The following is a 27,908-nucleotide window of genomic DNA, read 5'->3' on the forward strand; positions in this document are numbered from 1 at the left end:
CCCAGAAACACTCTAGTCTTCAAAACAAATATTTTCTAATCATTGAGGGCAGCAGCTCTCCAAAGGTCTTTAGCTGTCCAAAAAAAAAATAATAATAATAAATAACAAATGTCTACATTTTTAAAAGAAACATAAAATCTCCTTCCTCTTGCACTCTAGCCTTCAAATTATTGTACAATTCCATGTAGATTTTCCAGGTCATATATAGGATTCTAAGTGCTCTTTGGAATAGCCTGTTCCTCAGCAGAGCTAAATACCTCAGCCTCAGCAAACCCAGGTACAGGGGATGCAGAAGCTCATTCTTCAGATTTTCCTAAGTTTTTGGCTCTTCTGTACCTGATAATATCTCTAAAAGGTGTAGGCAGAGACATACTCTAAAATATCTGCAAGGGGAAGGCTTTTAGTGATCCCAGCTTGTCCATCATAACTCTTCTGCCAAGAAATATTCCCTTTGGAGCCACTGCTTATGGCCTTCTCCCTAACCCATTTCAGTTACAGTGAGATAAGCTAGCCCTGTCATTTAAATAGCATGAGCCAACCTGGCTCATCTTCACAGGAACATGTTAGGGAATTATTAGATGAGCAACGGACTCAGGAGATACGAGGCTGAGTTGTGGGGGGAGTCAGAGGAGGAATAATCTCTAAAAGGTCAGTAGTGAAGCAGTTATGGCCACAATGGAGAAGGGAAACAGTTGCAGTGGCACAGTTGGAGCTGGACAAAAACAGCCATCCAGTCCTGAGATGCCACCATGCTGGAGGCTGAGGCTAAAGACGTAGAATAGGTACTGAGGGGTATCAAAACCATTAACAGCACCCCTAGTCTTGATGTCAGGTAATTCTGGAAAGGTCTAATGTGGTGAGAGTGGACAGTACTGACTGTGGAAGAAGATGAGACAGCTTTAGCTGCTCTCTGCCCTCTTTCCTCAGCTGCCTGCTCTTGCTGCTGTGGCAGAAAGTGCACTACACTCACGATACATCGAAGGGAAGGCATTTTATTTATATTACTGATGTGCTTTGCAAAAAAAGGCATTTAAACCAAAGTGTTTGACTTAGCACTGAAGCACATATGAAATGCTCATGCAGCCATGTATTGTCTCTCTTATGGGGGTTGTATTCTCCTGGAGATATGTAGTAACAGGAGGTGACATTTTAAATGCCCTGGCTGTTGGGTTTTTTTCAGTGAGCAGCTGACTAAAGCCTGACCCATTTATTTCTAAACTGCTTCCCTGCCACTGATGCAGTTACAAAGAGATCAGCTCTTTGGTGCAGACAAAACCTGAACTGATCTTTAGGGCTTTTATTGCTGCACTTCAAAGTAGACTCTTTCTAGAAAAGAACTCGGAGGCAACCGGGATGCTGGCAGATTTGCCAATGTCATACAAAATATGCTTTTGAAGAAGGTGATGTGAAACAAAAACATTTAATCAGAGAACTTGTATTTTAGTTTTCTGTGTTTCCTACTGCCAAAAGGCGAGCAAACATATTGCAGGTCTTTGTGTGGATCTAATCCCAGGAAGGTGGAGGCTGTGGAATGATTCTCTGGTTGAGTCATTATGTTCTTGCATCATGAACAAGGTATTGCAATGCCAGGAACCTGGCTACTGTGGGCCAGTGTTTGAGATTGCAATTTTGTTAAAGACTGAATGAAAGGAATATAAGCTCTTTCATTCTCTCTGTGCTTCTCTCACCTTTTTTTTTTTTTTGAGAGGAAAAAGTAGAAGCATTGCAATGTCACAGTATTAAAATATTTGCGTTTTTTATCTCATGTTCTTCAAATTTTCCCTTTGCCATATCCGTGCCCTCTTATTAGTGTCCCCTTTGCTTCCGAATTTTGTTTCATAAGCCCTTCTTTGTCATTTCTTCCTCCCTCCTTTGCTTGTCTCTGACACATAACCTCTCTATCTTGCTTTTCCTTGCAATTTATGAAATTCTAGTTAGTTTTCCATAAGATTTGTCATATTGCAGGGCTACTATCTAAATGCAAATATTTAAGGAAAAACATAAGAAGATAAAGTGAAGTAGTTCATCACTGAAATGTGTATTCATCTGGCTTCAATATTAAGACAGCAGCAGCTATCAAAATGCTTAGTAGTATTCCTTAGTAAAAAAAATCTTAAAATTACTGAATTGTGATCAAAAATGGTTTTCATTAGTATATCCCATATGAATTGTCTCTTTCTTATTGTTTGTGGGAATATACTTGAAAATACTGTTATATGTATTCAAAAAGTGTCCAATGAGACAAGAGTAAAATACAAATCATGCATCTGTGAAACCTCACTCGATCAGTACATTTAGAGTACCAAAACTACCATTGTCTACTCCACTACAGAACCCTCTGTTCAGGAATTTATTCATATCACCTGTTTATGAATTGCATTCAAAACAAAAACATAGTAATTAGGCCTTTATGCCAGAATTTCAAGAGAATTAAAATGCAACTCTTCCCTATAATTTTAATCTGGCTAAAATCAGAGGTAATTGCAGAGCTGAAGGAGCTTTCTTTGCTTTTAGGATATGGTTTAGATGAACCCTTTGATAATACCATGTGACATGAGTTGATATAAAGAGATTTCCAATACAAGACTAGCAGTGACAGTGACAGGCATCTGGAATTACCTATGATAGATGGACAGATAGGTAGGATAAGCAGTTTTAAATCAGTTTTTCTAGGAAATGAAATCTTTCACTTCCAAGATCTCCAGAGCAGTTTAATTTAGTTTCCACTGGGCAACTCATCTATAACAGCACCCTTTACTCCATGAGCAGTGATTTAGGCAGCCAGAATTTTCAGAGTGCCTCTGAAGAGTGACTCTACCACTTGTGTCTGCAGAAGCCTCTGACACCCTGGCTTGGCTCCCTTTGGCCACTCCATGCTCACACCCCCGAGGCTCAGGATAGCACTGCTCCTGCTGCTCCATGGCACCTTCCCACATTGCTGACACATCAGATCACTAACCCTTTGCAGTTTCCCTTCAGGCAGAGTCATCCCTTTTGGGTATCAGCAGGTGCAGCTGAGCAGCTTCCCAGGACTACAGGAGCCAGTTCAAATGTCTTACTGTGCTAGGAGAGGCGGAACCTGATCCAAGGACTTTCTGTACTATAACATAACAGCCAGGCTCCAAAGGTGCATTGGGTAAATTGGAGATGATTGCCCCTAAAGAGAAGAATCTCTCATCTTTTACTCCACCTTTGCCTGATGGACTTATTTGCTTTCACATGGTACTTCAGAGTGTTTCCACTTCCGCGTTCCTGTGGGTTTGAAAAGTGTCATGATCCCATTTCAAAGGTAATTCAAGACAAAGATGCACCTTCTCAAAAGACTACACATACCCTGTTAAAGTCATCTGTCTTAGCCAATGGTCCCTTGGCCATAGGCTAAGTGGTCGACTGATCATACTTTTCACATTACTCAGGTTTTGCTCCCTCTAGAACAGACTGGATAAATCCACACTGACTAGCCAATGACTCTGTATATCCTTTTGGTTCCAGGTAGTGGCCTTAATGCATACATCTCTTTTCTGTGTGTTTAACACTTAAAAGTGCATAAACCTGAGAATTATCACAGCTCACTAGAGTGATGTTTTTGGCATGCCCTCAAGGGTTCTGTTCTCAGGCATGAAATAAAAGCTTAGGATTGCCTTAGATTTATTGCTTTGGATGTTATACACAGATATATTTGAAAGATTTTATAAAAAAGGATGTGGCAGTCTGGTCTACACTGCCTGCAGTGAACTGCCACTTGAGGAAAGCTCCCCACATTTAACCCAAATTAGATCTTTCTTTGAAAGAATAAATTGAATTCATCCCAAGGAGTAATCCAAGGGCAAACACACATGTACAGTGTTGATGATCAGTGGACCAGGACCCAGGAGTGAAATGGAAAGTCAAGTTATTTGAGGATGTAGCTGCACTGCAAGTATTAAGACATTTAATTTCTATCATTATCAATGGAGACCTAAATCCACATTAGGATATTGGTCTAACTAACCTGTCTGAAGCAAAGACAGACCAGGACAAAGAAAACAAGATAACACAGAGTACTGCCTGTCATCTTCCCAGGCTGACATACTATGAGGAAGTTCGTCTTGGACTTTCTACTTGTGCTACTTAGTCCCATGCCAAGATAGGCTTTAGGTTCCTTCTCAATTTTTCTTCAGTTGGAACAGTGGGCCTGTGATGGGGTTAAGCATTTGTGCTGTGAGCCCCAAGCTACCATTACAGCTCCTGACTTTAAATGGCAGTGGAGAGAAAAATCAACTCCCAGTATAGTCTTCACAAGTTAGTTACTCTAAGCATATATCATCAAAACATGTGCTGGAATTATGGTCACAATGTGCTGGAGCAGTTTACCCAGCTATTGGCAGGGTGGAAGCTAACAAATCTGTATTTTAAGCATATCCTGAATCAAGAAAAAGTGCCCAAAAAGGTACATGCATAAGTGAAAAAACAAACATGAGTGGGCTGGCCTGAGGATATCATTATTTATTGAAACAGATTTTTCTTTTCCTTATGGTTTTAGGAACAAATGGCAGGTGCAAACAAAGAATAAAATTAGTCACAATTAGTACTGCAGACTATTTTGAATCACACAGCTGAGATCTGGATAAATAATTCAGATTTACTCAGTAAATCTAAAACTAAAATCCATTTATAAAGTGAGAATGCTTATTAATCTGTAGCTCTCAGCCTAACAGTTTGTGTCAATTACCCAAGTAGTCTTGCATCGCTGGTAACCTTAATCATATGCTGTGTTTCTCTTCTTCAGTACAACACCGAGGGTAAAATTCACAATTTATCTGTTTAATGTCAGTCAATTCCTTTATTAGAATATTTGTGGAAATGAGAAGCTGGGGGCTGAGTCGAGACAGGTTTCTTCTTAAAGTCAGCAAATTTTCAGAATTTACCACCTTGTCTGTGCAGCTCTGGTGGCTAACCAACACCTACCCAAATGCTGCATCAGCAATCAGGACCCACTTTCCAACATTTTTAAAAAAAACTTTATTGTAATTTTTGGCAAGTTCTCAAGGCTTAGATCCTCAAAACTTATAGAGGTGTGGAGAGTTAAGTGCACTGTGTAGTCTGCTGAGTGTATCTGAAGATCTTTGGAAAATATTGTGGGTATCTAATACAGGTATTTCTGACTGAATAAGCATATGTTAATAGTGAAATTATGTATTAGTGGTGGAACATCTTGTGCCATCCCTTGGAAGGGACCTTTAAAAGTCATGCAGTCCAAACACCCTACAGCAAGCAGGGACACCTTTAATGAGATCAGGTAACTCAGAGCTTCATCAAGCCTGAACTTAAATGCCTCCACCACCTCTCTGAGCAATGTGTTCCAGTGCCTCACCACCCTCATGGTGAAGAACTTCATCCTAATGTCTGATCTAAACCTACCCTGTTCTAGTTTAAAACCATTGCTCTTCATTCTATCACACCATGGCCTGGCCAGCAGTCCCTTCCAGCTTCCCTGTAGGCCTCCTTCATGTACTGGAAGGCAGCTATAAGGTCTCCCCGAGTCTTCCCTTCTCCAGGCTGAACAGCCCTAACTCTCTCAGCCTACCTTCACAGAAGAGGTACTTCTGTGGCCCTCCCGTGGACCTGCAAAAATGCCAGGATGATGCACAGATGAATAAGGAGGTCCTGGGCAAACTCAAACACAAAAAAGAAGCCTACAGAGGGTGGAGACAAGAACAGGTAGCCTGGAAGGAATATAGAGAAACTGTCGAAGCAGCCTGGTGTCAGGTTAGGAGAGGTAAAGCCCTGATAGAATCAAATCTGTCCAGAGACAGCAAGAGCAGCAAGCAAAATTTCTATAGGTATGTCTGTGCTGAAAGGAAGACAACAGAAAATATGAGCCCTGTCCAGAAGGGAACAGGAGACATGACCACCTGGGATATGGAGAAGGTTGAGGTACTTAATGAATTTTTTGCCCCAGTCTTCACCAGCAAGTGCTCTAGCCACACCGCCCAAGTCGCAGAAGACAAAGCAGGGACTGGGAAAATGAAGAACCACCTGTTATGGGAGAAAATCAGGTTCAAGACCATCTAAAGAAACTGAAAGTGCACAAGTTTTTGGGTCCTGATGAAATGCATCCACAAGTCCTGAGGGAACTACTGGGGGCCACAGGAAAGCTGGAGAAGGACTGAGCACATGTAGTGATAGGACAAGGGGTCTAAGCTGAAAGAGGACAGACTTAGATAAGATATTCTATACTGTGAGGGTTGTGAGGCCCTGGCACAGATTGGACAGAGAAGTTGTAGTTTCACCCTGCCTGGCGGTGTTCAAGGCCAAGTTGGATGGGGCTTTGGACAGCTTGGTCTAGTGGAGGGCTTCCCTGCCTATGGCAGGAAGGTTGGAACTAGATGTTCTTTGAGGTCCCTTCCAACCCAAACCATTCCAGGGTTCTATGATTCCCCCAACTGACAAATTATGTCACCACTCACTAAACCTAATGGTTAAAAAAGCCTGCAGTATCTCTGAATTCTTTTTCATAGAATCATAGAGTTATTTTTTTTTTTTTTGCTGCCAGTGGTAATCAGTGCCTCTTCACATGACATTTCTTCTCCATTTCTAAAAATCAAAAGAACTCTTCTCCTTTTAAATATTTGTGGAAAATAATTAAGTCACCTACTCAACATAGAAAATGGACCAAGCTTCATTAATGTCCTGCTAAATATTTTGTATTTCAGATCTTGGAGTGCTTTTATCCAAATCTCATCTAATGTATCAGTTTCTGTCTCAGACTCATTGTTCTCTCTGAAGTTTGGGCCCAGGTACCAAAGTATTGACAGCAACAGGATGTGTAAGAAGTTATACATTCAGTAGCAACAGAACATCGTATTCTTTGCTGCTTTTACCCAAAAAAACCCGCTCATCAACCCAAAGTTCTTCAGTGCTTGCATCTCACCTCATCAGTTTTACTTTCATCATTGAACTGTCACCTGTAAATGTCACCATTAAAAATACAATACTAGTTGCAGGTAATTAATAAATATACAGAAGAACACAAGAATGAATATGGGAATTCTCTTCAAATATGTGTGTCTTTAAATACCTATATATTTAAAGAGGTTCTGAGTGTTTGGGAAAATAATAGGCCAGAAAGCTTTATAGATGAACATAATGAATTAGTTGAAATAATAATTTAAAACAGAGTAGCAAAACACTTGGGATGCCATGGCCAAATAGGGGCCAATCAGCACTGCTCCTGCAGAGGGGAATATTGTTGTGTTAATCTTCTAGAACTCCTTGAATATGTTAATAAAGAAGAGCAGCTGGCATAATTTATTCTAACCTCTCTGGGCCACTGACAAAATTCTTTGCGAGAAGCTACGAAGGAAGCTAAGTAGTGATGGATCAAGAAGTGGTGGAGGGAAAGGAGGTGAAGGGCAGGATTAAATGGTCAATTTCATCATGTCAAAGGATAACAGCGGTGGGCCCCAAGGTTCCTGCTCGTCTACTTATTTATTAATCATCTAGGAAACGGGAATTGCTGTGAGGCAGCAAAATTTGCAAGGGATAAAAAATAGTTCAGCCTAAGTTCAGGGATGATTGTGTGCAACTTCTGAAACAAACAAAACTGTGTGACCTACTGAATCTGACAAATGAATTCTCAACAAAAGCAAAGTAAGGTACACTTGGTGGAAAAAATATGAATTACTCAACACCTGACAGAGCTCTAAATTAGCGTACAAACTTTAGAAAGGGACCTAGTTATCCTTGTAAATTACTTCAGTAAAGACTTCTGCTTAATGTGCAGCTGTACCAGATAAGCAAACATATTAAGATGCATAAAGAATGGGAACTAATAGAGAAAGGATTAAACTGCCAATGCTATAGTCTGATCTGAAATACTGTGTGCAGTACCAGTGACTCCATCTTATAAACAATAATGCTGATTTAGAGAGGGTTCAGTGAAGGACAATGGGAATCATCAAGAGCATTAAAAATTTCTCTTATGAAAAAAGATTGAAGACACTGGGGCTGTTGACCATGAAAAAAAGGGATGTCAAATATACAAAATGTAATGAAGGCTGAAGTGAAGGAATGTCTTATAAAACACACTCACACACACACAAAGGGAGAGGCAAAGCAATTAGAAAAAGTAAAATGGGAAAAGAAATACTTTTTCATATACTTTGCAGTTAGATTCTGAAACTGAGAATGTCACTGGCACCCAGAATTGAAGAGGATTCACACAGAGACTGCTAGACAGGAACATGGGTACCCAGAACTTAAGGGGTAACAGGTCTTATCTGAGCCAAACTTAGTTAGGAACAGCAGCTGTGTCACAAATTATCCCACATCCCTACCCTTTCTCTGAGCACCTTCATCTGAATCATCTGAAGTGCTGCAGAAGACAAAGTATTGAATAAGACTGATTTGAGACAAATCCGATGGGTCCTATGACTCAGTTGTGAATGCCTTTATTTTATATTGGATCCCACTTGCAGTTCCTAATTATGCTTTATTCATTAGCAGATTTCTAACCAATTTCATTCGTCTTTTACACTGCTCTGCACTGAGTCTACACGGTGCTATTTTTTAAAATTGTAAAGTAAAAGCAGTAACATTCATCACAGAATCTAAGTATATTATGTCAACAGTTTAATCTTTATCACCCAGACTTAGATGATCTCATGAAAAAATGATAACAAATTTTCTTGATAAGACCTATTTTCCATAAAACCCTATTAACTAGCATTATTTATGCTAAAATCATAGTATTTTTTACTGATTGTGTCCCATACAAGCTCTTCCATGGTTTTGAGAGAAACTGATATGAGACAAAGTAGTCTGTAGCTCCTCATATCACCTCATTTCACTCCTTTTAAAATTATAGCACTCTTTACTAGTCCTCTGGAACTTTTTTCCCCACAAATCAAGATTTGTTCAAAATCAGCATTAATATTCAAAGAGCTCTTAAACCAATTCTTTAATACTACTGGGTGCAAGTTATCGGGCATAGTAGATCCTAAAATGCTTAATGGTTTTTGTTTCACATCCTCCCCAGTTACTAATGGAATAGAAAGTATTTAATTAATCACTGTAAGAGATGAATACATCATGCTAATGATGAATATTTCTGTTTTTCCTGCATAGAGATTGACAATTTTGCAATCCTGGTCAAGCTCTGGATCTATGCCATTTGTAGGATTTCATTTGTTTCTGATTTAGTTAAAACATTCCTTCTCAACCCTATCAGTCAGAAATTCTTTTTACATGCCTTTTATTGTTAATTGTCTCATTATCCTGAATGCTGGCTTAGAATCACTGTGAGGAGCTTCCTTGTGTTCCCCTTCTTCTGCATGTGTTATTGCTCTTGTAGCAGCTGCTTTCACCTTTCCTGTAATGAAATATTCACAGGGAGATCATGCGGCTACACCAAGGGGAACAAGTAGAGAGATGCAATTGGAGCACACCTATGAAGAGAAGCAGCAAGCACTGAGCATCCATCATCCACACTGTTTCTCAGGGGTCTTTCCTTAGGACTAGGTCAGGGCTCCTGCACTGAACGGGACACATAGGGGTTTAGTGAACAGGGACTACCAAAAGAGTCACTTCAGGAACCTCGTACTGACCTGAGCTGATCTACTAATGCAGATGCACTTCATAATAAACAAAATCCTGACTGGATTTTTACAGAATCTACCCAATCTTCATTTATCAAATAGCCATTAAAAAATTCACTGGCTGTTGCTTGTTTGTTTGCTTGGTTTTTAATTGCTTGTGTGATGAAAATAACTTACTATTTCCTCTTGAGAACCACTTACTCTTGCAGAATGAACCTATGAAACACCACTTTTTTTCTTCTGAATCCCATAGAAAGGGCATCTACAGAAATAAAGGTACAAAAATATGGCCAAAGACAATCTGCAGAAAAAAATCAATACTCTTTCAAAATGGCAGGTTTTGGGTTTGTATTTTTCTCTTTTAGTTAAGATGTACAAGAATTATCAAATGGATCTAAATACAGGAAAAGTTTGAAGAGGTTATGACAAGCAGCTTTTGAGTTAGAGGTAGCAAAACATTAAATAAGTAAATTTCCAAGCAGGGTAATTTTTAAATGACCTCTAAATCAAAAGTAGTTTGATTATACACTGTTTGAAGAAAATTAATTATCCTTCTTTTCCTTCAAAGTATGGAAATTTTTAGGCCAAACCAATTCCAACCAAAGTTAAAAAAGGGCAAAAATAGGACTTTAAAAGATGGTTGCAACCTTAGCAATAGGGAGAATACTGCTTTTTCCATAATAAAGAGAAGGTAGACGTGACAAAACTGCCTGAGAGGGCTACGGACTTGATAAAAAGAGGGGGTGAACCAAATCTTTTAAAAAATCCAGTACTTTTTTCATGGGTGGTGTTGAACAGAGTCTGAAATGGGACTAGCACGGGACCTGCCCCTGGGATGCGCTGTCTCTCCGAAAGGAAACCCTGCAATGTGCAAATATTAGCTAGGAAAATGGACAAAAATGGGGCACTGCATTTCTTCTTCCCTGAGACATTACCCTGTAAGTAGAATGGAAAACCGGATGTTTTCTGTTCCTATAAACTCAGCAATGCAAAGCTTGTTTCACACATGGAACCACTGCTTCTCAGTCCAGCATCTTAACTTCTTCTGTCAGTTGGTGGTGGACCTGTTGGATAAAGATAAGACGATGAAGATTGAGCCAAGGTGAAATAGCATGTTATAGCTTAACTCAAACTTCCCTGATACCATCAGGGCTGAACTTGACTGTGGGTTGCACTTCTCTCTCTGGAGGTAGTGATGAAATACAGTCATTGAATTTCCTTGAGTCACCCATTTGCCAGGCGGTTCAGGTTTCTAAAAAACTTGATTATGTAGCTGACTGGAGAAAGTCATATATCAACAGCAAAGCTGGAAGAATGATAACTCATTTATGATGAAAGCCTTTTGCTTCATTTTCCATTTGTCGCTTTACATGCATCTATTTGGATTTTTTTTGTTTAAAAATATCTATAAAGGTTATTGGTAGGCAGATTAATCAAAGTATTCGATATGAGAAATTCAAAAGGGACTCCTTCAATTGGACATATCAGTCACATGGTTTCCTTCTAATTGGTTGAGGATATCTCTTAGAATCTGCCTGCTAGTAAAAATAATAATAATTACAAATGCAAAGTCATCGCTGCATTGATCATTGCTGCCAATAAACTGATATGCTGGAATATTTGTGGAAAGCAAACACAAAAAGGATGTGAATAGTTAATTACAGCTTATTCATTTGAGCAACTATTTGCAAAAAATGCTTGGGAATGTTCCACAAACGGTAGTCACTGTTATCTTCTTTCCTCTCCTGTCTTTGTGCCTCTTTGTTGAAGGACGGATGCTGGCATTCAGTTGTCTTTTCAGGACTTGTCAAAAAGCCATACTCAGTGTGAAACCTCAGGTTATAATATTTAAATAGAAATATTTAATTTAGGATTCCCTGTCCCCAGTACCATCCAGTGTAGAGTACAGAGCGATGGTTTACATTGCCCTGCATATACTATCTGCTTATAAAAAAGTGTTTTAAAAGAATGTAAAATATCTCTTAGCTAACTTTTACAAGCTATAGATATTTAACTCTGGGTGGATTTTTCCCAAAGTACATCCCTGGTGACTCCTTATATGAATCACAAAAATTGAAGTGTGATTTATAGCAACTGTCTCATAGTTTGGAATTCCCAGCAGAAGACATATATGCTTTTATTTCAATGCACAGATACATGGCTCCTCTGATCCTCTTTACAGATGACTTCCAGTTAGCACATGGCCTAATTCAGAGAGTTATTCACTCTGCTTCAGTCATTAAAGTAGAACTGGAAGAAAAACTACTTGATCTCCATCCATACCCAAATGCTTCTGCCTCGCCAGCAAGAATTCACTGATTCCTTCTGGATAACTATATTATAGACCTGACTACACTGGGCATCAAAAAAGCTGGAGATACAATCTGCATAAAATTTACATATATTTGCATATATATGCCTGGCCAGAAAGTATAGCAATTCACATTTCCACATCATAAGAGGGCTAATGGAAGTATTCTCTGTTCCTTTACTGTGCCTTTCATTATTTTTTTTCTTTTTCAGGCATCTGTTTTATTCACAAAGTTTCCAAGTTATCCCTGCGCCCCAGGTTTGCTTTTGCTCAGCCATGTTCAGAGATGACAGTTTGTCAATTTTTGTCCTTACTGTGACTCTACCCACCCTACACAAATTTCTCATCCCAGCAGGATTCTTTAAAAACATTTTACTTTGTCATAATTAATCTATTTGAAACATTTCCACTGCAAGCCTTTGGTAGAGTCCTCCACCTTTGTCCTTCACCATCCTAGAGCTCCTCTTCAGTCCTTCTTCCTCAGCTCCTCATGCATTTTATCACCACTGTGGAAGAGGGACAGAAGAGCAGGATTGGGATGGTGCTGCAGTCCCTGAACTCAGCTTGGTGCCATTTATATAATTCCAGCAGCTTCTCCATTTTTTGTTAGGCTAACACAGCTATCACAGGTGGAGTGGTCAATGATCCTCAACTATCATCACAGGTTTATCAGGCTGTGCATAAAATGCACAGAACTTATCAAGGAGATGCTGGGGAATGGAGATAGAGGTCCCATAAGATGGTAGCTAAATATACTTGGTGCAATCATCACCTCTTAAATTTCCTAGTATAGTCAGATGAAGAGGTTATTTCAAGAAGAGTAACCACAAGGAGCACCGTGTTAAAGGGGAAAAAATAGGGAAAGGTTTCTTCTTACACTCAGAAAAAAAGTCAGAATGTAGACATCACCTCAGAATTCAGAAGTCTACCTCATGTGCAGTCTATGCTAAAAGGAGGAGACAGTTGTTAATATGTGACTGTGATTACTGCAGCCTTCGTAGAAACAGAAAGGCAAAAAATAACCCCTGAGCCTTTTCCCTTGGACTCGAAATTATGCTGCAAATGATTCACTGATTTCCGTGAGGACATCCACCACACCAGAGTTGGAGGTGTGCTCTGAGTTAGGTCAACAGCAGCAGTATTCTTTAAAGGGATCTGTTTTCTTATTCAGACTTTCAGCTTAGCCTAACTGCCAAAGCTAATCATGTTGTTTTTCCCCTAGAGCCCTGATTCAGTCAATTCTGGGGCAAAGATTTTGTATAGAATTTCTTCCCCAATTAGAGATTTCCACAGACTGGTTTCAAGTGGCTAATGAGAATGTACAGGGATTATAAACACACTTTCTTCTGGGTATTTTTGGTATGATTAATCCTGTTTCCTGACTTCAGAACACTAATATGTATATAATGAATTCTTTCCACTGTTGTTCTTGGTTTCTTTGGACTTCAGGTATGAAAAAAGGGGTAAAAAAGAAAAGTTGATTAGAACTGCTTTTGGCATTAAACAATTGGGTTGGAGTTAGAAAAATGCTTTTGAAGGGATTTTTCTGTCACAGTTTGCAAGCTGCTTGAACTTACAAAATACCCAATGAAGGCTTAAGGACCTTGTGGCAAATTTTCTGCTAAAAGCAGGTTTATATATTCCATTTCTCATACTGTCACCAAAAGTGAATATATGTATACTTGCATTAACAGTTTAAAGGTAGAATGAAGCACAGATGCAGGAGAAGCACTTCGCAAAGTTATAGTTAATTAGTTCATTGCTGCTAGGTGTGCAAAAGAGGTGTTTGTTCTGTTTGTTTGGAGGTTTTGGGGGGTGATGTTTTTGTGGGGTTTCTTTAAGTATTTCACTAATTTAGAACATAGACTATCCTGGAGAAATCTAAGAGAATCTTCCATGTAACCTTCCTATGGACAAGTCAAATCTTGTAACCTTATTACTTCTACTGGAGCAGAGACTGAGGGAAAAAATTGCTGTGAAATAACTGAACAGTGTATAATGGGTTAACCAAGTCAAGAGAAGTATTGGATGAGTGTGATACATTCTGATACTAGCAAATGTATCAACAAAACATATACCTGCCTAGGAAAAGTAAAAAATATAGATCTTATGTGCCTTTATACAGGGGTGATTGTCTTCCTTAAGGATAATGTAATACGAAGAGCAGAGGATTTTAAAAATGTTTTCCTTTGAGGAAATGTATAGGAAACCTTTCTTGCTTTGGAAATACCTGTATTTCTGGTTTGTATGGCTATCCTGCGTATTGACCTGAGACAAAAGAAGATTTACTGTCATCTATTCTACCTCATTTATTTTTTTCCACTCAGATATGATATCAGTTAGTATCTTCTCCCAGTCTCTAGTCAGGACCAAGTGAAGGAGAAAAAGGCTGTAAAATGCCTTGCTAGCTATATCTGTTAAACTTTGTTCAAGGCAACTAAGCCTTCAAGAACAACTGTTTCGCCTCTGTGCACATATGCTTCTATTTTTCTCTGTACATTCAATGCTACAATTATGATCCTCAATTACTGTCACATTAAAAAGTTAAACATAATCCATAGATGTACTCCAATTTTTCCAAGTCTAAAACTGTCATCCAGTGCCTGAATTGTAAGCTCTAACTTAAATGAGTGCCCTTTTATGAGTTACATTGCACAGTGGTTCACATCCATCTTCAGAGAAACAGAGTGAGAGAATTTAACTGATTGCAGAGGTTAATTTGGTCCATATACTTTGTCAATAGCAGGTCTGAGGAAAATTAGCACCAATAATTATAATACTGGTGTAAGTCATGAATCTTATTAGAGTGATTTTTAGCAATTTAAGGACTGAAGGATCACGAATGTCAGGACTTCAGTAATATCCTTGGCTTTTAATAAATTGCAAACATTGTTAGAATTCAGGCTCCTTTTGCTTGCAAGCTTAATCACTACCCAAGAACCAGAAGACACAATGATGATTTTTAAACTAGTGTTACAAAATTAAGAGATTCAAAGCAAATTGGACATGGATATTATTAGACTGTATTTATTGTAAAAGGCAAACTTACTGATTTTCTCTACTAGCATCAATCAGAAATAATTATCCTTTATTTTCCTTTTGAATGATTGTGTATGCTACCAAGGTACAGGGATTGCAGCTTCTCATAGACAGAAGAATTCTGTTTTATTACAATATAACATGCAAGTTGTGGGTGATTTAACTACCCAAGTAGTGACACTTTTTAATTATTTCTAGAGATAAAGGTGCTCACAGAATCTAAAGGAAATGTGTATTTTGGAGGTAATCTCAACAGCTTAATTGTTGTATTTCTGTTAAACTTCCAAAAGGGTTTGTCTCCAGTACAGCACCAGACAATATTTCTATCGCTAGTAACTGGAAGTCTAGAAAAATTATTATTATATTTATATGGCACCAAGTGGGGAAGAACTGTTTAGAATATAGTGTAGAATAGAAAAGAATGGACTAGAATAGACATATTATAAAAGAAATGGTTCTGGGTTTTTTTTCTGATAAATAAAACATTCTAGATAAACTTTGAACTTTTATGAAACCAGGTTTCATAAAATTGAGGCATTGGAGTTGACAGCCCTGTAAGGTCTCATGAACAGATTAGACTAACATCTGCCCAAAACAACAGTACCACTGATCCTTCCATCCAGTGGTAAAATAGGCTCATAAAGTCTTTTTCAGGTATGTAATTTGTTTTAGTTTCAATTACGGAGTTATGAATACATGAATGGAGTAAAGATGCTGAGATTCTCTTGTGCCAGCAGAATCCTTTCAGACTTTGTAGAGTTCTGCTAAACATAATAAACAACTTTTACTTTTCCAACATCAGTCCTTCAGGCACAAATGGTTCATTAGTATACTAGCATTTACCTTCATCAGATATCTATGGAGCCTGCCTCAGTCTCACAGCAGGGCCCTTGCGTATCTTCCACCCTGCCAGGATTTCAATCTGTTAGAGGCTAACAAAACTGATTTATTTTTATTCTGAGTTTCAGGCTTCCATCTTACTGGCTTCTCTAGCTTACTGTTTCAATTTATAGATAAATTTGCTGTTTCTAAACATACAAGCAACAAACTTGTAGATGCATATACCTAAAATTTACAGCTACACATGATGTCAGACATTGGCTTTGATTTGTCCACAACACATGGATTTCCTAGTTTCATTTCCACATTCATGATCTACAATAGTAACTTGCCTTATCTATAACTTCTATATTCCTGTTATTGTAAGTTTTATTAGAGTTATGCTTGAATTTCTCCTTGCTTTACTTTTTTAAATGCTCTTTGACTACACACTGAAGTCCAATGTTGCTGCCTAATGTTGTCTCACATGCGATTGTGATACATATAATATTTTTCTGGTATACGAAACCCTAGATTTTGACTCTTGCATTTGAATACCTCTTGCATTCTCATACAGGATTTGAGCTTATCCAATTTACACTTGCCCTTCAAGGATTTTTATTTCTTTTATGTCCTGATACAGGCTTGATCTTATCTCCAATTTGATCCTGGACTAATGTTGGATCTTTTCTCGGCAGCTGCAGAATATATACACAGTCGTTAGAGTTCAGAGCTCGCTCTTATAGATAAGACATTGAATTCTTTAGCTCTGTGATTTGCCTGGACTTGGGACTGTTTCAATAACTACTAATATTAAGCTTTAGCATGATTTCTTGAAACAAAAAGTATTCCATAGCAAGGCAATCCCTTTTATGTGTATAAAACCAGAATTCAGTGGTGTTCATACATTTGACACAGTTGTAGGAATTGCAGAAGCAAAAGTGGAGACAATGAATCATTTGTCTGGAGTCCACAGTGTGACCAGTATCAAATAAATACATTTTAAACCCTCTCTTTTTCTATTTACTGCTATTTTTTTCAAATATATATGGTTTATCCTAGACTTATAGACCTTCATTCTCTATTGGAGACCTGCACCTGTACTGGAAAGTCATCCTGTACTTAAGTTTTCTGAGTATTAATGCTCTGTAATGGCAGATGTTACTGCCTTTACAGTGGGAAGGGAAGGGAAGGGAAGGGAAGAGGGAAGAGGGAAGAGGGAAGAGGGAAGAGGGAAGAGGGAAGAGGGAAGAGGGAAGAGAAGAGAAGAGAAGAGAAGAGAAGAGAAGAGAAGAGAAGAGAAGAGAAGAGAAGAGAAGAGAAGAGAAGAGAAGAGAAGAGAAGAGAAGAGAAGAGAAGAGAAGAGAAGAGAAGAGAAGAGAAGAGAAGAGAAGAGAAGAGAAGAGAAGAAAAGAAAAGAAAAGAAAAGAAAAGAAAAGAAAAGAAAAGAAAAGAAAAGAAAAGAAAAGAAAAGAAAGAAAAGAAAAGAAAAGAAAGAAAAGAAAAGAAAAGAAAAGAAAAGAAAGAGAAAAGAGAAAAGGAGGACACTGTCCTCTAACAGCATAAGGTTGTATTTCTAGAGTATCCTGCCAATGACACTGCCATTTAGATTTCCCAAAATAGTGGTTAACATCTCATGCCATGACATCTTAAAAGGCATCATTACAGTCTATCACGTTGCGATTTGTAGAAAAATAGTATGTGACAGACATTTCTATGGAAATCATAATGACCTTAGTGTCAATGGGAAAATCACAGGCCTTTCATGTGTATGTTCTCTGGCATAAGGAAAACCTAAGGACAAAGAAAAGATGGGGAAATATAAATGGTTAAGTGGATTAAGATACAAACCTGCATTCAGATTTTAACATTAAATTTTTATAAATTTTTATATTCTATGATAACATCTTTTTTATTAGAGGACTATTTCACATGCATGTGTCTCTGCATTCTCAAACATCTGGGATAGACACCATAAAATGGATCACTGAAGTCTGGGTTAAACCAGACCTATTGGATCACTCAATTTCCTTTGTCGTGATGTTTACTCAGCTGTTCATCAAACTACATCTCTTTCTGCTTTCAGCTCACTTGGAAATTCTCTTTATTCCTATTTCACATTCATTGTCCTGTAACCAAAAGGTTTTCTAAGAGTAATTTGACAAGTATCTGGCTTTAGCATTCCCTTTTCCAGCTTTTTCCCCTTGAGAAGGAACCTGTCTATAGAGCCAGCTACGACATGTGCTGTTGCATCTGAAGAGTTGCTCCAGTAGCATGCCTCCTAACAGGTATTTGAGGGTAAATAATAAATTATTTGAATTAATTAATCATTTTCTCTTTCTAGAATCCTATACAAATTAAGAATTCTGTGGACCTCTGATTCCTTCATCTTCAACATGTCCTGCTCTAAGTTCAGTGGAGGAAACACAAGCTTTTGTTCACAAACTACATCCTATAGAACTGAGATAGCCCCTTTAATGAGCATTGACTGCCTTCATTTCGTGTTTTCTGGAGCACGAAACTGGCTTTAGTTCCAACTCTTAGGGAATAATTTGCTACACCTAAGCTTTGTCATAAGAGTAGATTCAATGCCTGTTTTTGAAATATCTCCTATTCTTTAAAAAATGTTATAGTCTTAAGGAGCACCAATAGGACCAAAGCAGCATGAATGCCTGACCAAGAGTCAGCTAAAGCAAGGCTTTGTGTTTTGGAGAAGGATGTGTGCATCTGTGTTGATGCAAGATTCTCTGGTGTGAGCAAAGTTATCTCCTCTTCTCTTACCTTTTTAGCTAGAGCTGTTAGTGTTGCTAGCTTTACCAAATACCAAAGAAGATCTTGCAAGAAGACAAAATGAAAAGCGTGAGGCAGCAGTTCAAGTGCTGAAGGATGTGAGCAAAGCCAGTGGTGACAGATAAACAAAGGAGGAGTTCCAGGAAGGAACCGAATGAAAGAGCTTTTTGAAAAACAGGCAAGGGTGTGTGTGCACTCTGCACATGACTTGCACTTCCTCACTTCATTCTATTCATTTCTATGTTTTCCATTTCTTGTATGGAAAAGTACTCTGAACCTATTGCCTCAGACAATAATCTTTCTAAAAACTTTCATGCAAAATTATCATTATTGTTAAATTCCATTACATACTTTCTAATTATTTCCCAGTAATTAACTATCTGAATCCAAACAATCTATGTGGTAAAACATAAATAAGGGATTTTCAATCCACAGACTGCTTCTGAGGGGCTTAGAAAAGCAAATTAAAATATTCAAGCTAGTTACCAAAGGGTTCAAATTTGTCATACAGCAACCTTGACTTGGACATATTTAGAAATCTATGTGCAGAAATAAGGATGAAAATCACTGATGTAAATGATACCAGAAGAAGTATTAGCCTTTTTGCATGGTTGGGGGCATATCCTTTTTACTTATTATTCCATGTTCTTTGTGAAGTGCCAATAGCTGTACTTGGCATTGTACAATATTCATACAGCCTCTGCAGAAAAGAGCAAGCATTGAAAGGAGACAGTTGCAAAATAGACACTGTGCCTTGAGAAGCACAAAGGAAGTTATAAGTAGGAGGGTTGACATTTTTTTCTCTATCTTTTATCTTTTCTGGACATCATCAAAAAAGGAGGCCTTCATTTTGAAGATTTACAATGCAGAACTTGAGAAAAGATCGCTGCGTGTTGTGGCACACTGTGCAAGAGAGTCACCATTTCACGGGTCTTGCAAAAAACCAGTGGCTCAATTTGCATCGCTAATTGTGAGTAACCACAAACACGCAATTGCAGTACATTGTTGGTTCCACTAGAGGGGTCAATTGTTCCTGCATCATAAATGCTTAGCCATAGGACTGGTAAGTGGTTAGCCTTTCAGTATTACCGGATAGGTCCCACTTTCTCCTATCCCTAAGGAATAAAAGAAAAAATTATTTGACTTAGTAGGAGATGAACAGACAGCTACTGAACTTGCATATACTGCTTGCTTTACAAAGCCCATAGGGAGGTTCGGTGTCTGATGGCTTGTGCTGCCATTCTGAGGCGTCAACTACAGCTTGACTTCAGATATGTTATAAATCTCAAGTCTCTTCCTCCTTTGGAGATGAATGACTTCTTATTGGGGTAAGTTGGAAGACCGGATGAAATAACTGTGATATTGAAGGTGGGATTTAGAGGACGTAATTCTAAAGAGGATTTACCCGGCTCTAGAAGCAGCCCGGCAGAAATCAAGGTGAATGAAGTAAGGGCAGTCTGGCTGAAAATCTGCACATGCAGTATCTACCCAGGATAGCACAGCTGGAAAACACTTCTGATCATTTTTAGCTTACAGGATTTTAAGTGGTGAAAGAAAGATGTCAAATAACCCTTATTTTATAATTACAGCTTTGTTTCGAGAAGCGGACAGTTATAAAGCAGCCTGGAAAATGAAGACATGCTAAGACTCCCTGTCTTTGCATTTGGGGAAGAGGTGGGCCATGGGCCCAGATTTCCTCTATTTATTCCCTCTGCTTTTCTTAATCTGTTCTTAACTGGGCACCTGCTGCAAATGAGAAAGCATGAAGGAAGAGGAAATGGAAATGCTGCGGTACAAAGTATGGTTAATAATATTTATTAATACATGCAGAGAACTATTAAATTAAAAAAATTAATGGAGGTCAAAAGCCAGTTTCTAATTCTCTTCAGGCAAAAGAAAGAATTTATTAAAAAGCAGAAAAGGTATCCACAGAGAAACTTTTCCCATTTGCTTTATGTGCATAAAATATAGACATCATCTTGACATGCAGTTTATGAAAGAGAAGAAAAGAAAATAAAATTAACACTCCAACAGTTAACATCAGCCACATTGTGGGATGGGTGGACAAAAATTCAGCACATTGTTTGACACAGGTTGTTCCAGAGATCTGTTAAAGTTTGCAGAGCTCCATTTCCTAAGAAATCTTTTTTCAGAACCAGCTTTCATCATACCATATCTTCAGTGCAGATAATCTTGGCATGGCATTATTTTACACACTGCATCTAGCTGAAAATCTGAAAAAAGGATATCCTCATCGTCTGGCTGTGTGGATCTGACACAAAAAATTGGAGCATAGAGGAAAAGAGTCAGAAGCATGCAAAAAACATGACTTTTGTTACTGGAGGCATTCTTCTCTGCTGACAAAAATATTTGTTTAAATTTTCACATGAAGACAAGATTCAGGTGTAGTTGATCAAATAAACTAAAGCTGCCTAGTATCTAAAATAAATTCCCAGAAAACATGTGAAATATTCTTTAATTTTCTGTGTGCTGGAAACATGATCCTCGATGTAGTTCCCCTGCATAATCCATATGAGGACAGAAAAAGGAAGACAATTTGAACCTGTTGTTACATTCCACAAAGACAGTTTGCAGGTTAAAAAAAAAAAGTTTTAAAATGTTCACTGTTCTGCTGCCACCACTGAAGCCAATTGCAAATCTCCATAGTTTTCTCACAAAGACGTGCCTAAGGGAAACATAATGGCTGGACACTGCTTGAATCTTGCACAAGCTTTTGAAAAAAGGGATTTGTGGAGGCTTGGAACAGGATCCTCAGCACATAGTCGAATTTCACTCTGGCAACAAATTGAGACTCTTGTCTCGAACACAGGATTTTTTAAATTTTTACATGTCACCTTCCCAGATATAACTGCTTGTACTTCACCAGTCTTGTTAAAATCTGACATTATTTCCCATGATATTAACCCCCAATTTATCATTTACTGAAGACTGCACAAGGTTTTATCCTGGGAGTAGTTTTTTTTTTTTTCTTTATCCATTTCCTTAAAAACATAATTATGCTTTTGTCAGTTTGCTGTGATCAGAGGTGTTCCTGGCTTCACGAACACACAGGAAGAAGAGGATCTTGCATTCTAATTATAATTACAAACAATTAAATGTGAGACCTGAGTCTAGGAGCAGACCTTTAGGAGGCATGAAATAGCACTGGCAAGAAATAGAAGGAACTGCATAGAGCGCTCCAAGTTCAGTCATGTGTAAAATTTACATGACTGAAGGGCAGGTCCATCATTTTTGCTTTCTACTTCGGCTTGTATTATTTAAAAAGTTATGTTTTAAATCCAGAAGCATAAGGTCTGCATTCATTACCTTACAACATCCTTAGCAGGACCTTTTGTCTCAAGCTTAGCACTGTGCTAGCACAGTTACGCAGCTCCTGCCCTGGAGCTGGCTTCTGCCTCGGCACTTCAGAGAGGACAAGGAATATTCCATGATGTGGACATCTCGAAGATGTATATGAATTTCTCCCAGCGTTTTCAGGCTCTGAATAATGTCAAAAAATACTGCACTGAAGGCTATTATCCAGCTAATCAGCAAACAAAAGTTTTTCCACAAAAATTATCTGAGGAAGTATTCATAACTGGCTCCCTGCAAATGTTCTAATCCAATCTGTTATGTAAATATTACAGCTGGGGCTGAAAGGGAATGTGTGTATTGTATGCAGTGATAAAGCCGGAGCCTCAGCCTAGATGTGCGCAGCTCTACACGCAATGGAAGACTTGGACAAGGGCACTGGGACACTGCTAATGTCACCAATGATGTCATGGGCATTTTAGGGTGTGAGGCAATGATCTGAAGTCATGCCTCTCTGGCATTTGTTAGAAAATCAGTAACTCTTAGGGCTTTTCTGCTTCTGCATCATAGAACCTCTAGATCATACTTAATTTATATGACTCAAGTGCTGTTTCACAAACAAGGTATTTTTGCACTCCCATGTGTTATCAATATTTGGAGACGTACATCAGAATATCAACCATCCCAGACAAGCTGTCTTTATTTAATGTCTCTTTTCCAACCTCTGATAATGGTCAGTGTCAGAAAATGAGTACCATATATCCAAACAATACAATTCTTTAATATTCTGTGAATATTTTGCTTGGCTTTTGTGTAGCTTCTGAACACCATAGCAAAGCCCTGCAACCTGCTTTCCAGATAAACTCTTCTTGCAGGCAGCCCTAGGTTACAGGGAAAAATGGTCCAGGAACAAGAAGTGAGGCAGCAAAAACATTGTAAGCAGAGGAATATACTTTGTGAAGGGGACTGCTTCCAACCTGCATCTCAGTTAGGAGATACTCCTACTAGGAGTCCAGAGACATAATGTTCCTGCTCCAGGACATGAAATATTAAGTGTATCTGACCTTTTGCATATGGCACTGAAGGAGGCAAGGGCATAGATTTGGACACTGTGTGACACTGAAAATTCAGGGAGGAGAGAGACAGAGTAAAAAACATAGTTACAAAATAATTGTGGTTTCATGTGCATTGGTTTTATACACGTGTGAGTGTGTGTACAAGCTTCTGTGTAGGCTATTAAACCCTCCCATTTCACTACTCTGGGATATTATTTTTAAATGCTGTCTTGCTCCAATTTTAAATTGTGTAGCTCTACTGACCAAATAAAGATAAACAAGGCATTAACTGTAGAAATCATAAACATAGGCAGGAAACATATTTACTCATCTAACACAAAATCTGTAAACATAGTATTGTTGAGGGAGTTGTTGTGACTTGGCCCTTTCCCTCCTATTCGTGTGTGGCTTTTCCCTCACTGCAAAGGAGAAGCCATACAGGACACAGTACCCGGCTTCTGAGCTGCCACCACAGTTCATCGCCTCCTGCTTCAGCTCTGCACCCTCTCAGCTGGGGAGGCAGGGTGGATAGGGGAGGTAGGAAATGTTTCTTTGACAGTCCCCAACAAGATATCAAAAGTGATTAGTATAGGAACAGCTCTCAACATCCATACTGCACCTAAGCAGGGGTTATTCCAGTGCAAAACAGTTGTGACAAAACAGAGAACTCATTTCAAACCTTTTAATGTACTTTTTCATTTCAAACTTTTTAATGTATTAACAGGCCACAAAAAAAACCCAACAACAAAAAACCTAAACCACACCCAACCTATAGTTTCAGATATTTACTTTAAGTTTTACCAAGGATTAAAATACTGTAGCCTAGCTGCAGAGTGAGTGGGATTTTGCTGATTTGGTTTGATGTTTTTATATACAGACTGCTTTAGATCTTTGTCATTTCTTCCTATGCTGAAACTGCATTCTCAGAAACGTAAAATGCAAATTATACTATTTTTAAAGTAGTTTTCATTATATTCTTGAGTGAAGGAGAGTGAAAGTATTAAGGTTAAACTAAAACGTTTCCTCTGAAAAAGAAATAAATGAATAGTTCCAAACTTAATTTAAGGTGCACAAATTATTTTCTTCCATTTGTTTTGAGCTTATGCTATGAAAAAATTTGAGTTACCTGCCAGGAAATTCCCATTTTTCCTTCTAAAGCTTCCAGACTGTAGTTTCACTCTTTGTTCAGCTGAAGCATCCGCCCCTAACATTTCCTAGGCAGTCCCTTCCACCAGGGAGTACAGGTTCCTCCTGCAGGCACATCCCAACAGCCCTCAGTCACAAGTGGGACCACATCAACAGCCCTCTCCAAGAGTTTAGTTAAACACCTCTAAACACCTAATCACATCCCAGTCTGTCCCTGTTGACCTTTTTTTTTTTTATCTGCCTAACAATAACCTGACTAAGAATAGTTTCCCAGTCACAGTAAAAAGTCCTTATGGTTTGTATTTAATTCTCTACATCCTTATAGTTTCTCATTTGATGATATTTGTCTATATAGTTTTGTAATCCTATATTCTTCAAAACTATGTTTCCCATCTACTACTTAGAAGTAATTCCAGCATTTTTTAATTATTTCCAAGTTAATTATTCTTCCTTGGCTTTCTTTGGCATAGCCATTTATATGGGGTGCTATGCTATGCTCACTTTTGACTGTGTGTCTTCCCACTTCATAATTAATCCCCACTCTGAACCCACTGCCCCTACACACACACACACCCTTACCTTCAATTGTTTCTTCATGTCTTGAGTTCCTAGGTGGCTTGTTTTGCTTTGGGGTTTGTTACTTTTTCCCATCAGCTACTGGTAAATGAATGTTATTAATGTCATATCAAATACCTTCCTCTCTCTTTCTAAATTGGATTGCCTATGACAATAGGCTCATGGAAATTTCATCTGTTTCATTTCTTTTTCATGGTAGAGTCCTTTATCACATTAACACCTCTCCATATACAGGGAATGAATTACAGGTTAATTAGATATTTTTGTTGTGACAGCTTAGTTGTCTGCATCTGGATTTTGGCATTGCCTAATAAGCAACATGAATTTCCATTTGCTCTCCAGGATCAGACTTCTACATTTTTCACAGGTGTCCCCTTGCTTTTCTTGAACTTGGCATCTAAGCAGCACCTGAGAAGAGCAGGTGTCCAGAAATAATGTGGTTTTGTGATATTCTTTACACCCCTTTGTAAAAATGTCTGTCTACAGTTACTTGCCAACTCTGCACCCTACTACTTACATAAATGGCCTAATTTTAAAATAGAAATTGTTATTGTTGAACATCTAACATTTCCCACTAAATGGAATGAACTTGAAATCTCAGATCAAACAGAATTACATAAAAACTCCAAGGTAAATGCTGGAATATATAATTGACTCTGAGCAGAAACCTCAGATATACCTATTAATTAACATCACTATATCGAGTTCTGCTATTGTTATTTTGTGTAAAATCCCATTCAGTGAACAGATTTAAATACTTACACCTCCAACAGTGGTATGTTAATGTAAACTATCACTAAATAACAGTCGCCAAAATATGCATGTTCATCCCAAGTGAATTACAAGATGATATAGCTTCAACCTTTGTATCCTTTTGCAATGATTTGTAATCACACCCAGCACATTAAGATTTGTTAAACAAAATTGAAATCATTTCCATTTATAAAAAAATCGCAACAGTATTTCCATTTACTTCTTTTCTTTTTATTAGGATTGTCTTTAATGGGTAATTTTTCAATTATATCCCCAGCTCTGCTTCAGATTTGAAAAATACTCTTAATGAGGAACACAACTTGCCTGATGCACCATAGCAGAAGAGGCAGACACATCAATATGAGTATACAAGTGATAGTGAAAAATGAACTATAGAATGTTTTCCCTATATACCTGTTTGATGAAACATTTGTTGAATTATGTTTATTTAGCCTGTTGGATTTGTTTATACATGTGGGGTTTTTTTCATAGAAAATGGATAAAATTTCAGCAGGAAAAATAAGAACAGAGATTTTAATAAATTGTATTGTTCAAATGTAATCTTACAGGCAAAGTCCTCTAATGTATTTAATAAAGTAGGCCAGAGAACACTCCTTTGTGGATAAAACTCTGTTTCAAGTTCCAAGCTGTTGGTGAGATAGATCTATTACATTATTAGCTCTGGGGTAAGGTTTCCCAGTGCTGCTAAAATATGCTCAATTTAAATTCTATATTATATCACCCCATCTGAATAATTTTATATCTATATTTTACTTTTAAATGCTTAGCTGACTCGTGTATTTTAAAGAATTATAAACACCTTTAAAAAAAATATACATCTTTATGTTACCTTTTTTTATTACTTTTCACTAGAATAAGAGGAGGATCAAGGCCAAGGTTAAAACCGGAGGTTGCACTATATTTACATTTTGTTCAATACCAGCACTTAAGAACAGAGGCCAAGCATTTAAAAATAGGCTGAAGGGGATGAAGAGATTTAGAAGGGAATGCCTGGCTGTCTCAGAAACTACCAGGTGAGTCATAGCTCTGCCACTGCAAGGAGCTCCGGGCTGGGAAATTGGTAGGATTTACCTCAGGGATGGGAGACAGCGAAATACAGAGGCAGAGCAGGGCTGTATTTCGATTGTGTGAAGAAATCCTCCCCTCTCTGGGCTGCATCTACAGAGTCTCCCAGGACCTCTGAGGATCAATACGGGATGCTGACACCAGTGTGCAGATTTCTATGGCAGCACTAGGGCTGTCAAGGACAGAACTGGTCAGTAGCTCAGGATACTGCCTCCAAGCCATCCATCTGCACCTCTCCTGTACCAGAGAGCAGGGACAAGGCAAACTGTTCTGTGTGACTGTGTTCCCAGACTCATGCAAACCACTTAATGCTAGCACACACTCTGAGAAACCACACAGCGAGATATTTATGTTACTTGTCCCCAAAAAGGCAACAGGGGAAGGCATATATAGTAGCTGTGCCAAAGAGCCCTGAACCTGAGGCAAGCTCATAAATTCAGGGGGTTGGATTTAGGAAATTTTAAAATGTGAAGTATTTTTCTTTGCTTTTCAATAAAGATGGATTTGATATTGATGGAAGTGACATTGGTTCTGACAGAAGAAGCTTTCTTCCTTCAATACTTTCAACATGAAAAATTCCCACGGAGACTATTTTCTTCAGGTAAAACTCCAATCTGTGTAGAGTAAAGTAAGCAAACCCATGGTACTTCTTATAAGAAAAGGCTATATGTAATTCAGCATCCTGGCCAAAGCTGAACTCAGGTAAAAATACTGCTTCCTTACCCAAGGTGATTCTCACTCTCCAAGAATAAACTTCATCTCTTGTTCTGTACTAAATTTTCCCAGATTAGCACCCAAAGGCAGGTATGCTTTTGCTTAAAACAAGTCAAAACATAAACAAAAGGTTAAAAGCTAAAATAATTGTTCAGACTCGGACAGGTAAAATGGCATCTGGGAAAAAAACCAAACAAAACCCCATCAAAAGCAAAACAAAGCAAAACAAAACAAAAGCTCCCAAAATTCCACCCAAATCTCAGCAGTTTGTTCTAAATTTCAGCAGCCTGTTAAACAGCTGCCTACATCCAGGCTCTTGACTCATGATAAATGTGAGTTCCTTCAGGACTGCCACTAACCTTCAAGTCCAAAATGACCCCTGCTTTCTAAGTCTATATCAAATGGAATAAAGGGCAACCTAAACTTGAGTAAAATGATATACGTTCTCTCTGTGTCTTATGCTTCATGTTGTTATCACATAATAATTTTTCACTTCCTGGGGCTGCTAGTTGCTAATTCCAATTTTTTTCCACCTCTCTGTCTTCTTTCCCTTTGTTTCCAGAGGCTCATTCCCCACAGGTAATGCCAGCATTGAGTCAAAGTGTCACTCAAGCCCACAAATTCAGCATTTTCAGCTGGGAGATGGGTCTGATTATCTAATTACCTTTTGACACTTCCATTGTCTTCTTTGGCACCTCGGTACAATAAGTTGGGCATTTCAATATCTGC

At 38.3% G+C, this 27,908-nt stretch overlaps 1 long non-coding RNA gene across 1 annotated transcript; it reads right to left on the reverse strand.

Moving 5' to 3' along the window:
- LOC311193734 lies at positions 1–27,908 on the reverse strand. The gene is made up of 4 exons (XR_014617412.1): positions 27,844–27,908; positions 24,031–24,155; positions 10,514–10,642; positions 1–73 (listed from the first exon to the last, which is right to left on the reverse strand). It is a non-coding gene; the product is annotated as an uncharacterized lncRNA (long non-coding RNA).

The sequence above is a fragment of the Gallinula chloropus genome (assembly GCF_964237585.1).
Source record: "Gallinula chloropus genome assembly, chromosome: 7".
Taxonomy (NCBI): domain Eukaryota; kingdom Metazoa; phylum Chordata; class Aves; order Gruiformes; family Rallidae; genus Gallinula; species Gallinula chloropus.